Here is an 11,761-nt window from a genome sequence, read left to right on the forward strand (position 1 = left end):
GCAAAGGCAAGATTCAAATCATAGAAGCCCATTTCTTTCATCAGCATTCAGGTTTGTCTATGTCATGGTATCTGCCAGATGACAGCAGTAAGCACTTCTCCACTGTAATAAAATATTTCACTTGTTCTAGTACCTGACTTACTATTTTGGTATTGTTTGAAAAGGGAATTTTCTAATTATGGCTTATTTTTTGTTCTTTTTTAGCATTTATATCTTAATCTCTATAGATACACTTGTTTGACCTGCAGAAAAAAAGCCATGTTCATAACAACACACGTGCTCCAGAAAGGTGAGGTTGTGCATAAGTTTTGCAAAATAGAAATATTAGATTCATATGTAATGAGCTCTATTCCATAAAAATTTCCATCTTGCAGTCATTCTTTCCCATCCATCCTATAGCCAGTTTTAGGACTGTTGCCACTCTGATAATGTGTGTGTAGTGATGATGCTTAGAGGCCCTGACTGCATTTTGCTAAATGTTGTATGCATGTCTCAACCCAAGTGTGCACTATTCAGAGGTAAATGGGTGTGCAGTTGAATAAACACTAGAAATGCAGACAGGGGAGTAGAAGGTGAAAGCTGAGCAATGATCAGCATTTGAAGCAGTAGTCATGTTGCTCAGCTGAATGCCAAACTTTGAGGCAAAGCCCCTTAGTGAAGAGCTTTTGCCTTTCAGTGGCTCTATTTCCCTATCTGTAAATTGCATATAGCTATATCCATCTGGAAAGTGTGTTTCCTTGCAAAGTTCTTGGTTTTGCATAAGAATTCCATTGTGATGGCACTGGCATTATTTTTGTTAATAGGGGCTTATAGTATGATTAGAACTGTCTTGCCAAACTTTTTTATCCAGGGAGACTGTGTTATTAAAATCATCCTAATATAAATAAATAAGGATATTTGGGTACAGCATAGGTAATTTTAAAGATCACCTCTGTCTTTATCTGTTAACACGTGCTCTTTCCTTCTTTATTTTTTTGTTTTGTTTGTATCCATGTTACTCTTTTTGGGATTTTGGGGAGGTGTGCTATGCCCCTGACACATGGATCCCAAGCCTGGGTTTCTATTGAAGTTCATATTCTAGGATATGATATCTAACAAACCAAGGAAATACTGGTGAGATGAGACTAACAACTGACTATAGTGTAATATGGCAGGTTTAGTACTAGAAATGTTTACAGGCATCTTCTAAACTAGGTCATTTATTACTGTTTGTATTCACACTGTAGTTTCTACTCAGTGATTGTCTCTCATGGATTCCAAGATTTCAAGCCTCAACAAACTAAGACATACCAAAAAAAAATGCAGATTTGAATCCCGCTAAAATAGCATTGAGACAAACTCCTTGTGCGTAACTTTCTTAATCCTTCTGTGCAATTTTAACCATTCAGTTTTTTCTGCTTCCTCCCCATTGACTATAGGGAAAGTATCTTTGAAATATATATTTAAAACAGGATTTAGAGTCAGGAGCAGACACCCACATATGCTCATCATCTGGAATTTAGTACTTTCATGACAAAACAGGGTGTAGCATAAATCTGTTTGGATATAGTATTTTAATTGAGCAAGAGTTGCTTGTAGAAACACTGGTTGTGTTGTGTTGGGGGTTTTTTAATAAGGGAAAAGATGATGCAAGTGCAAATTGTTGTAATGCTGAAATACTGTAGGTGTAGTTTCAAGGCAGGAATAACACAGTCAGGTCTAACGTCTCTGATATCTCATCCTGCTGGTTATTTGAAGGTAGTGAAATACCATTTCATTGCACACGTTAGAACTTGCCACTATATTGTTTAACTACTATCAGATGACTATTTAATTTAAAGGAAATATTAAAAAACTCCAAAGGCTTATTTTTCAGAGCTTCACCAAATTATGCTCACCTAGAAATTGTGCCTGAGTTCCCTTTAAATTCTCTTGAAATTCAATAAGAGAAAGCTTGTCAGGATTTTGAGGTTTGCAATGTATTTAGACAGCTCAGCTCACAGCTCTGGCTTGGAGACATCCTGAAGTCCATTACCCATCTTTGTGCTTCTTCTCAACAAGAATTGATCTAGCCTGGTACCCTGGCAAAGCACAGCTTTGTCTTTCAGTATTGCACTTGAATGTACAAGTTTTATATGAGCAGGTAGTTTTATTTGCAGTAAAATCACTTCTTACAAAGCCGTGTAGTGAAATAACAATGAAGTCACAAATCTGCAAGTATGTCAAAATCAGAGTGGTAGATAGCCCTCTGCTATGGGAGTGTTTCCAGTATAATATTGAGCTTCTCAGCAGGGACTCCTAAACTGGGAAAACCACCACATACAGAACGGTATTTATAAATCTAGGCAATGTCAAAGTTTCTGTTGTGGAACAGAAAGTGTGGGATTTGCTAAATCACATTATTGCTGTGAAGCCTGGTAATCGCTTTTTCTTGTTTCTTTTCTTTCATCACTATGCTAAATGCCCTGAGCTATCTGTATAATTATTTCAGGCAGCAATCCTCATTGTTAGCTTATTTCCCCTGGGTATGTTTGGTGCATTTTTGAAAGTCGATTTAAAAATTGTATGGATCCATTTGGAAGGAATACAGCAGTTTCCATTCATTTTGCCTTATGGGTGTCTCTAGCAGTCTGAATTACCAGAGGCTCACGGCTTCTTGGAAGTCTGCTGTGGAGCAGTAGAGCACAGCCCCACAGGAAAGGTGGTGTTAACACATCACAGCTCTGGTATTTGATGCTCCAGGTGAAGAATTGCAAGACCAGGAAAATAAAATCACGTACAAGTACCTGCACTTAGTCATTGGGTCTGTATAGGCAGATACCACTGCTTCCACTTCATGCATTTGCAGGTGATTGAGCAAGGCAATGAGCACAGCCAGCCTTTGTCATATTTTCAGCTGTTAAATTCACTGAAACTTTAGTTAAGACTGAACCTCTGATTTTTCTTGCCACTAAATAAAAGCACCTGGAGATTAGGAAGCCGGGTAAAAGCTAATTTAATAATTTTGTATTTTCCAAACCAGAGCCAGTTGAAGTGGTCACCTCAAATCTGCAAAGGTCAAGGCTGTGCAGTGTGCTGAGCTCTGTAAATGGCAACTTGATGGCAGTGACAACTGGTGAGCACCCTCCTGGACCTCGATGTGCCCTGCAGCATGACTGGTTGTGACAAAGGTCCTGGACTGTGCCCAGTGGCTTGTGTCACAGCAGCACAGCTCCATGGCCACATCTCACCAAAGGCTTGGAGAGCAATTCCCTAAATCCTGGGAGCACTTGCTGACTCTTACAACTGCTGAGATCAGTGATGGCTGAGCTGCTTCCCTCCCACCTACATTTCCTCCTTTCCCTGCTACAAGCTCTGAATCAAAAAAAGTGTCATCATTAGAGGTGTTCCTGACACAGCTACTGTCTCTTGAAGCTTTGCCATCTGTAAGGACAAGTCCTGTGCCATTCTGGGTTCAGAGAGAGAAATCATCTGAACTGCTGCTCTCACCAAATGAGAGCATCTTACCATTTTATTTCTCCCAGTGTTAACTGCTTAACCAAAACCCTTCCCCCCATGCTGCTGTGTGCATTTCCATTTCAGATTGCAGCTCCTGGTGCTTGGTGCCTACATCTCATGTCACACCTTGCTAGGGAACAGGCGCTGGTTTCTGTCTTTCTTCTCAATTACTCAGGTGCTTGTGTCTAAAGGCCACCATGGTGGTACCATGCAGATGCTCTCCCCTCCCTTAAATGTCACTACAGCTGGTGGATGCATTGATCTGCATTTCCATATCAGGATTTCTAATGGATTTTTTGTATCTGTTTCACCATGGCCTCAGCATTTAGCTTGGGTCTTACCCCTTACTAAAACCAGAAGAAGTTTTTTCATCTTCTGCCAGGAAAAAGTGATTTAACATCAGGCTTTTCATTTATTAAAGCTCTTCTCGTGATTGCTGTGGAAATGCTGTTATGACTGAGCAAAATAAGTAGGTAAATGCATTTGCAGTCCAGACATCTGTGCTCTGTTGTTCTGCTGTTATTTTAGAAGACTTGTTCTGACTTTAATTAAACTCCTTGTTTAATTTTAGAAGAAAATGGTTTTCTGTGATCTAATTGTTAGAATACAAAATTACCTCAATCAATAAGTAAGAGTAGGAATTCAAGGGCTTAGCCTCCCATGTGTATTGCAACATGCTAAATGCAAGAAATTGTCCTCTTTACTGGGTTTACATTTCCTGCAGACACTTGAAGTACAGACCACCTCAACAGTTTTTCCAGGGTAAAGCTGAAGTATCACTGCTTTGCCTGAGGAAAGAGATAATAAGACTGCACTTTAAAAATATGCTATGATTACTAAATCTTGCAGAAAAATATAAGTAAGCCTCCTGCTGGTCAAGCATGGGGAACTCCATAGAAATACTTGATTTGATTGTGTGTGGTGTAGATGATATTACTGCTAAAATTGACATCCAGCTTTCTGCTAAATTCCTGCACAACTCTGAAAAAAAGCTGTGCACAGAGTCAGGGCTAGCAGACTGTACAATTAAACACCTTTGGTGATTTAGCGGATTCTAACTCTTGATCAAGATGCACAACATTTCAGATAATGCTGATTGACTGTCAGATAAACACAGACTTCATAAGGATTATTGCTTGGTTTTCATAATACCTTGTGTGTTTTACAAACATCCAATCTACAGACTTTGGGATTCTCTCAAAATTTGCCTCTCTAGTAACTTGGGTTGACTTTGGAGAAACAAGGTTTCCTTTGTGTGGAGGTGATGGACAGATTTTGCTGTTTGGTCCACTCTTAGATTTGTACATTTAGTGAAAAATGTAAGGTCTTCATATTTGCAACGGTATCTATTTTTAAACCATTCTTAGAATCAAGGAAAATTTGGTGGGAAATTTAATTTCATTGCTTTGCTGAGTTGAGGGTAGACTGACTCATGAGTGATAAAATTTTGGATGTGTTTGTAATTCATATAGAGTTGTAATCCAGGCTCATATGATCCCACTGGGACAGAGGTGATGTGATTTCTTCTAGTAAATGAGACATCTAAATGGAGTCCACTTTTAAGGAACACATAGCACCAGAGGATACTGCAGGTGTGAAGCCACACACTCCTGCAGCTCATGCCAAGTAATGCTTCTTAAATGAGACACTGGGGCACCATTTTATGTAACTTGCCATCAGATGACATAAATTCTCTGACAACTCCTAACTACACTGAAGCAAGCATTCTTGGAGCAGGTTGCAGTACTGGAGCCAAGCAGTTAATCAGGTGTAACATGAGGTTTTGACGTGATTTACTGCCTGTTGGTAGCTTGTACTGGGACTGTATTGTCCTTCTGTATGTACTGTATAATAGTTTTAAGCTGTCCTTAGACAGGACCCTATTGTAAACATGCTGCCTGGCTTAACTGGATGTCCTGTAAAAATATGTTAATAAAAGCTGAAGTAATTTTAAAGGATCCTATTCCTACTATTTCTGTTTCCCAAACTATTCCCACCAGTAAAGTACAGGCCACACTCTTAACTCTTGCTGTGCTGATGCTTTGCTAATGCCTGCTAGAGTTGTAATTCTTGTTTCAAAGCTGATCAGTCACTGTGTGCCCTCTCATCTGGCTGCTGCTGTGCCTGAGTTCTCTGCTGCTTTGGCTTGCACAGTGCAGAAGTTATCAGAGAAATAAAGCTTGTGCTCAGGGGGGTTACATAAATTTATTAAGACTTCATTTATTTCATGTCACTTCTTGTCTCAGCTTCAGATCTATGGAGTGAGTTCTGAGATAATACTTTATTTAAGTTAAAGGAGTTCTTAAGGTAACTTGTGTCTGATATCTGTACTTGCCAGGTCCTTGTAACCTGGAGCTAGCAGGTCACTGTACAGCAGTAAACCCTTCATGGGGTGTAATTTTCAGAAGGATATGCTGAAAAACATCATTCATTTGGACAATTTTTACTAGACTTTCTGTCTGGGGACAGATCCTGAAAATGTGAGTTCTTGCAAAGTGAGGTGTTCCTTTAAATAGAAAGATACACTCTGGTGGGTTTAGACATACTGAATATTTTAAGGAATCAGATGCAGAGAGGTGCATACTGAGGGGCTTAGCAGAGAAATCACTGCATTTTATAGGCAGGGTGACCCTCATTCAGGTGACCCTCAGAGGAGACAGTGACCTGCATGACAGTGACCCGTTTCCTAACCTGCCTGCAGTTCCTGGAGGACCAACACCTCAGTCAGAGGGACTTGCAAAGAGTAGCAGTAAGCAGAGAACAATGCTTTAGAGGGATTTTTGGTTCCTCTCTCTCTTCTTCTCACCCTGGAACTCTGCAAAGTACAAATCCTCTGGAATATGGCCACCAGGATTTTATCAGGACCTCAAAGGGACATGCTGGCAACTCTAGAAAAATGCATCAATCCCAGTTTAAAATAGCCCACTCCCACCCCAACCTTTTTTTTTTTTAAAGAGAAAATTGTGATGTCCTTCCTTTTGTGAATCAATATGTAATTTTGAATGTAAAGCAGGCATCAAATGTTTTCAGTAAGGATTTGAATTGCCCCCACAGTTGGAAACAATACTTGTATGTTGGGTGGTGGTTTGGGGAGGGAGGAGGGTTGTGTGTGTGTGCAGCTGTTGAAGGCCATTAAAAAGTGACCTGAGCCCCCCTGAGAGCAAGCCTGGTATTAACTGTAAATTGATATACCAGGTCTCAAACACTAATTTCAGATTTCTGCATGGCAGGGTCTTGCTGAATGTTCTTATTCTAGGTATTCTGGTTACCCTAATCTTTCATGGACTTTTAAAAATAGACTGCACAGCAAGTGATCAGCTGTTGGTACAATTTAATAATTGAAGAGTTAATCCTTCAAATCTGAAACAGAAAAATGAATTCCCCTGATGTATTTCCAGCATAGTAGTTAATTTAAAATTTATCTTAAAAAAATAAATAAGGAAATAAAGAAAGACAGTTTTAATTTTTATCTTACTAAAGGAAAAATTATTTTTCTTGCTTGATTTTTTAAATAAAGAAATTTATGTTGTCTTTGCTCTGGTAAATGTTTATCACTGAATGCTACTGGACCTACTATTGTGATTGTGCTGCTTAAAGTTTTAGCAGACCTTGGAAAAAAAATTGGCAGACAAAAAGATGCTGGGTCCTGATTTAGATTTGAAAGAAGCTTGCAAGCAAATGTCCACTGACGCAAATACTGCTTCCTTAGTTCTGGCTTTTTTTTTTCCTTCCCCTTGATCTGACTAATTTAAAGTTGCTGCAGTGAACTTTAAAAGATGGGTGTGGTGGGTGTTTTCTAGGCATCGGTAACAAAACTGAAGTTACTTGATCAAGACAGGGGAGCTGGGCACATGAGGTGTCCGCAGGGAGACAACTCCTTGTAAAATCCCTGACACGGTGCCTCAATATTGCAGTGGAGACAAAACAGAGGCATTTACCTCTGCTAAAAGGGATGCTGCTTGTGTGGGGCTGAGGGGAAAATGGCAGAGACCCAGCACAAGTGCAATTCATCAGGAAAGAATTAACAGTGTTGAGGTGGCAAAGAGCTACAAGCTCTAAATTAAAACTAAACTAAATCCTTCAAACAGCCTGAAGATGGTGGCAGCTGTCTGGCTGGTAGGGCTGGCTCTGCAGCTTGCCTTCAGTGTCTGCCGTCGCCTGAGTGCTGCCCCGTGAAAAGGAGCTGCCAGAAAGATTGAGAGATAAAAAGCCATATTCTTGTGTTTGTGGAAGTGCTTGATTTTGTTAAGGCCACAGTTATTATTTCTTTTGATTCCTGTGAGTAGGATAAGTTCCAATGGCTCTGGAAGCAGCTGGGCAGGATAGTGTTCATCACCTCTTTTCAGTGGGAATATAGAGCTGATGAGTTAGTGTGTACCTTTTGCATGTGCTTATGAGATTTTTATTATTGTTGTATCATTATAATTATAATTATCATGATCAATTATTTTTATTTTTGTTGCTGGTTTGTTTGGCTGTTAGCTTAATGAAAACACAAGGAATGGAACCCAATTTTTCACCGCCTTACTGTCTTCAAAGCAACAACACCAAAAGCAATCATGTATCATTGCATGTAAATGAGCATCAATGAGCTTTGAGGTGAAATACAGACAAATTGCTTGTTTTCAGTAAAAAAGGCTCTTACTCTCCCTTAACTTCTTTTTATTTTTCAGCTCCTGTCTGCACCAGTTTGTATGGGAGTTGCACAACTTATTTCCAGCAAGGTAAAGCTGAATGTTTTCCTGTTCATGTAGAAGGTGATTAACCACGGCCCTCAGAATACCATTTATTCACTCAAATGTGTTGGTCATGGTAGTCATGTCTTGCAAAACATTTTGCCCTAACTTGTATCTAAATTTTTCATTGTTGCAGTTCAGATTCATCATTTGTTTCCCTCCCCAAGCCAGTGAGATCCAGAAAGGAGTCATGGCAGAAGGTTAAAACCTGTTGTACAACTCGGTATTTAAGCTGCGTGCCTTTTGCATACAGTAAAAGCATCAGGGATTAATGAAAGCATTTTAATGGATTTCTGTGTTCCTGAATCATAGCAGAACCATGAGATCACTATGGATAGCTTGACTACCAGATTTTTAGGCTGGGTATATAAGTGATCCTCTATTTTATTGAGTAAAGTTTTTCCATGCATTTGAAAAATTACCTGGTGAATAAATGGTGGTTTTATGTTCCCCCCCTTTTTTTTTTAAACTGTATAAGATACATGATAAGGCTAATCAAAAGAGCTTTGACAGATACAGAATTAATCTTAAATTTAATTACAGATTCTATCCTTTTTCTGAAAAAGTGAAGCCACTCTAAAATGTCACTTCACACCACCTGTACTCTCTGGATTCACATTAATTCCCAACTGATGATAAAAATGTGCCTAGAAATACATTCAGGAAACACCATCAAAGTAAAAAAAGCATCTGTTTATTTGAAGGTAAGGTCAGAAGACCAGTTACATCTGCCTGTGACTTGTAGGTTATCTCTTAACATGTGGAACAATTGCTCTGAGTGCTGCCTGGAGCCAGACTGCTCAGTGCACTGAAAGGTGATGTAAAAAATGGCTGGAAGGGTAGGACAGAGGATGGTCTTGGCCATGAGCAGTTTGTGACCTCTGCAGTCACTGTGTTTCAGTAAAGCAATTTAGACTAAGCTGAATTGGAAAGAAGTTAATATTTCTAGTCATTCTTTTAACAGCTTTAATATACTGACTTGATTTATGATCCCCATCAGATTTCTCTAAGGAAAAGCTGTAGGGAGCTTCTTTTACCATGGATCTTGAGGACTGCGGGACTATGTTGTAGGCTGGACAAAAGGGGTTTCTTTTATCCCGTATCTTGTATGCCATACCTGTACCTTACCCATGTGGCTTTACACAGCCTGATTATAAAAATGCTGCAGTCTGAATTAGCTTTATTCTGCCACTAAATTTCCAGTGACGAAGGCTTGGAGTAAAAGATTCTTAAAACTTCCCTGCCACAAGTCCACTACCGCATTTTGAGTACAGTGGGCTTTGGTTCTGAACACAAAACTAGAAAGCTGTTACTTAATGTTGCTAATAAATTTATTGATGAAATGTCACCATATGGATCACTGTTGTGCATGCAAAAATTAAAATCAGTGTGTATGGCTTGTAGTTCTCTTTTCTTCTCCTTTTAAGTGCTAAGGAGCCTGGCTTCTCCCTTGGTAATGAGACCCCAACTTCTTCCTTAGTAATGAGACCCTTTGACTTCATTCTGGCATTGTCCCTGTGCCTCAGGCTGAGTTTCATATGGTTCCTTGAAAGTGCTCTGCACTGTGGAGGGAGCCATAAGGAGTATTTAATGCAGATGTAAATCAGATGCAGCAGAGCACAATAGCCCTGTTCATTTGTTTACAAAGTCATTAAAAAATGAGAAGAGTGGCTTCAAAATAGCAGAATGAGCAGAATGTGTCCAAACTCCATTAGAAACTGGGCAAACTGGACAGAAATTCACATTTTCTTATAGAGTGATAATTGTTTGTTATAGGGACCATATGGAGCTGGACAAGAATAGCTGAGATGAGACTAACAGTTTTAGACACGAGCTTTCTTCAACCAATCATCAAATTGGTTAATGGCTTTTCCCCCCCACCATAATCAAGATAAAGCAGCTGCAGTGAAACACTGCAGTGGATAACTCCAGGAAAGACTTCCCATGTGCATGTAAGTTTGTCCATTTTGCAATGACAGCAAAATGTTCAACATTGTTCTAAAGCAAAGGGCAACACCTGCCTTTAGGCAGACCTTGGTTAGTGGATTGCAATTCTTTGTACAATCTTTGACTGTTTGCAAAAGATTCAGGGCTTGTAAAAATGCAGGCCTGGAGCATGCAAGATTTAATACCTAGCACTGTTCCAAACAGACTGTTTTAGGGAACTGGGGAGAATTCACATCTAATTACTACTATGCATATCTTTTTTTCAATTTTCCTGATTTAGTTTCAAAGCATAGAAAACACCATTTCCCCAGCTGTTTCATTGCCCAAGTAATTTTGATTGTTAAAATACATTTTGTATAATTTCTCCACTTAGCCTTACAGTGCCCCCTTTGAGCATCTCTTTTAATTATACTGAATCAAGCTTTTTCTGGCTTAAAATACCCAAGACTGAATGCCAGTAGCAATGTGTTTGGCTACTGCTTTACTCTAGTTCTGCCAAAGCAGAAATTCCCTAGGCTATTCACTCCTGATTTTTTTTAAAAAGTATTTTGGGGGGTATCAAACCTTAAAACAAGAGATGCATGATTCAGTGTTGGCTTTGATTGACTTTCAGACTCATTTATCAACACAGCTTTCTTCCTATAAGTAAAAATAGTACAGAAGAGACCCAAAATAATGGAAAAAAGAAACAGTGCTTGCTTTAATGATGAGAATAGAAGGGATTGGAATTAGCTCAGCATGGAAATGTAATGGTTGTGAATTGTAAGCCTTGCAGATAGTGTTTACAGCTGTAGAGGATGTTTTCCTGTAATCTCATTCTTGCCTTTGTAGTTATTACATGGAATAACTTATTCTGTTTGCTCAGGAGATGTCTGTGTTTGGCATCCTGTGGAGTGGGAATATGTAATGCTTTTTTCATTTGCTAGGAAGCATACACTGAAGGAAGAGAACAAGACAATGTTTAGCACATCCTTTGTGCCAATAAAATGAGTTACTATACATTAGTGTTGTGTTAGAAAGCAGCTATAGATAAGTGATTAACAAGGGAAGGGGCAGAGGAAGGAAATGCTGCTCAGGATTTCTTAACACAGATACTGGAAGAGAACAAGCAAATGAGCAAGGTTTTTATTTTTTAAACAAACAAGAAACCAACCAAACCAGCTTGTTTTTTGGTTTACTTTTTAAATGCCTGAACTGAAAAAGAGTGATATCTAAGAACAGTCATCAGCTTTACTTAAAAAAAAATAAAAAAATAAGGCAAGACTGTAGGTATGTATGGTGTCCCTAGTTGAATTACAACTGTTGTAATATTAAATTAAATGGGTGATAATGTCTCAAAACACCAACTCTTAAGGGAACACCTGAAGTGAGGATTAAAAGATGATTTCAGCTTGTGGTAGGAGTCCTTGTTATGCTCCATTCCACCCTGACTGTTGTCTTGGCCATATCAAAGGTGGTTCAAGAGTCATTCTGGGGCTCCCAGCCAGAGTTCCAGCTGCTGTAGCTGGTATTCTTCCAAGTTTACAAGTTTAGCTGGCATCTGGAAAAAGGGATTCCCTTCCCCTTCCCCTTCCCCTTCCCCTTCCCCTTCCCCTTCCCCT

General features: G+C 39.3%; 1 long non-coding RNA gene across 1 annotated transcript in view; it reads left to right on the forward strand.

Annotated features, from left to right (window-relative positions):
- The first annotated feature begins 202 nt into the window (after positions 1-202).
- Positions 203-11,761, forward strand: part of LOC107207300 — a 12,235-nt gene continuing 676 nt past the window's right edge. Inside the window, exons 1-4 of the long non-coding RNA XR_004498389.1 lie at positions 203-289; positions 8,151-8,201; positions 8,757-8,917; positions 9,990-10,165. This is a non-coding gene — a long non-coding RNA (uncharacterized LOC107207300). The remainder of the gene's footprint in view (positions 290-8,150; positions 8,202-8,756; positions 8,918-9,989; positions 10,166-11,761) is intronic.

This window comes from Parus major, chromosome 7 (assembly GCF_001522545.3).
Source record: "Parus major isolate Abel chromosome 7, Parus_major1.1, whole genome shotgun sequence".
NCBI lineage: Eukaryota > Metazoa > Chordata > Aves > Passeriformes > Paridae > Parus > Parus major.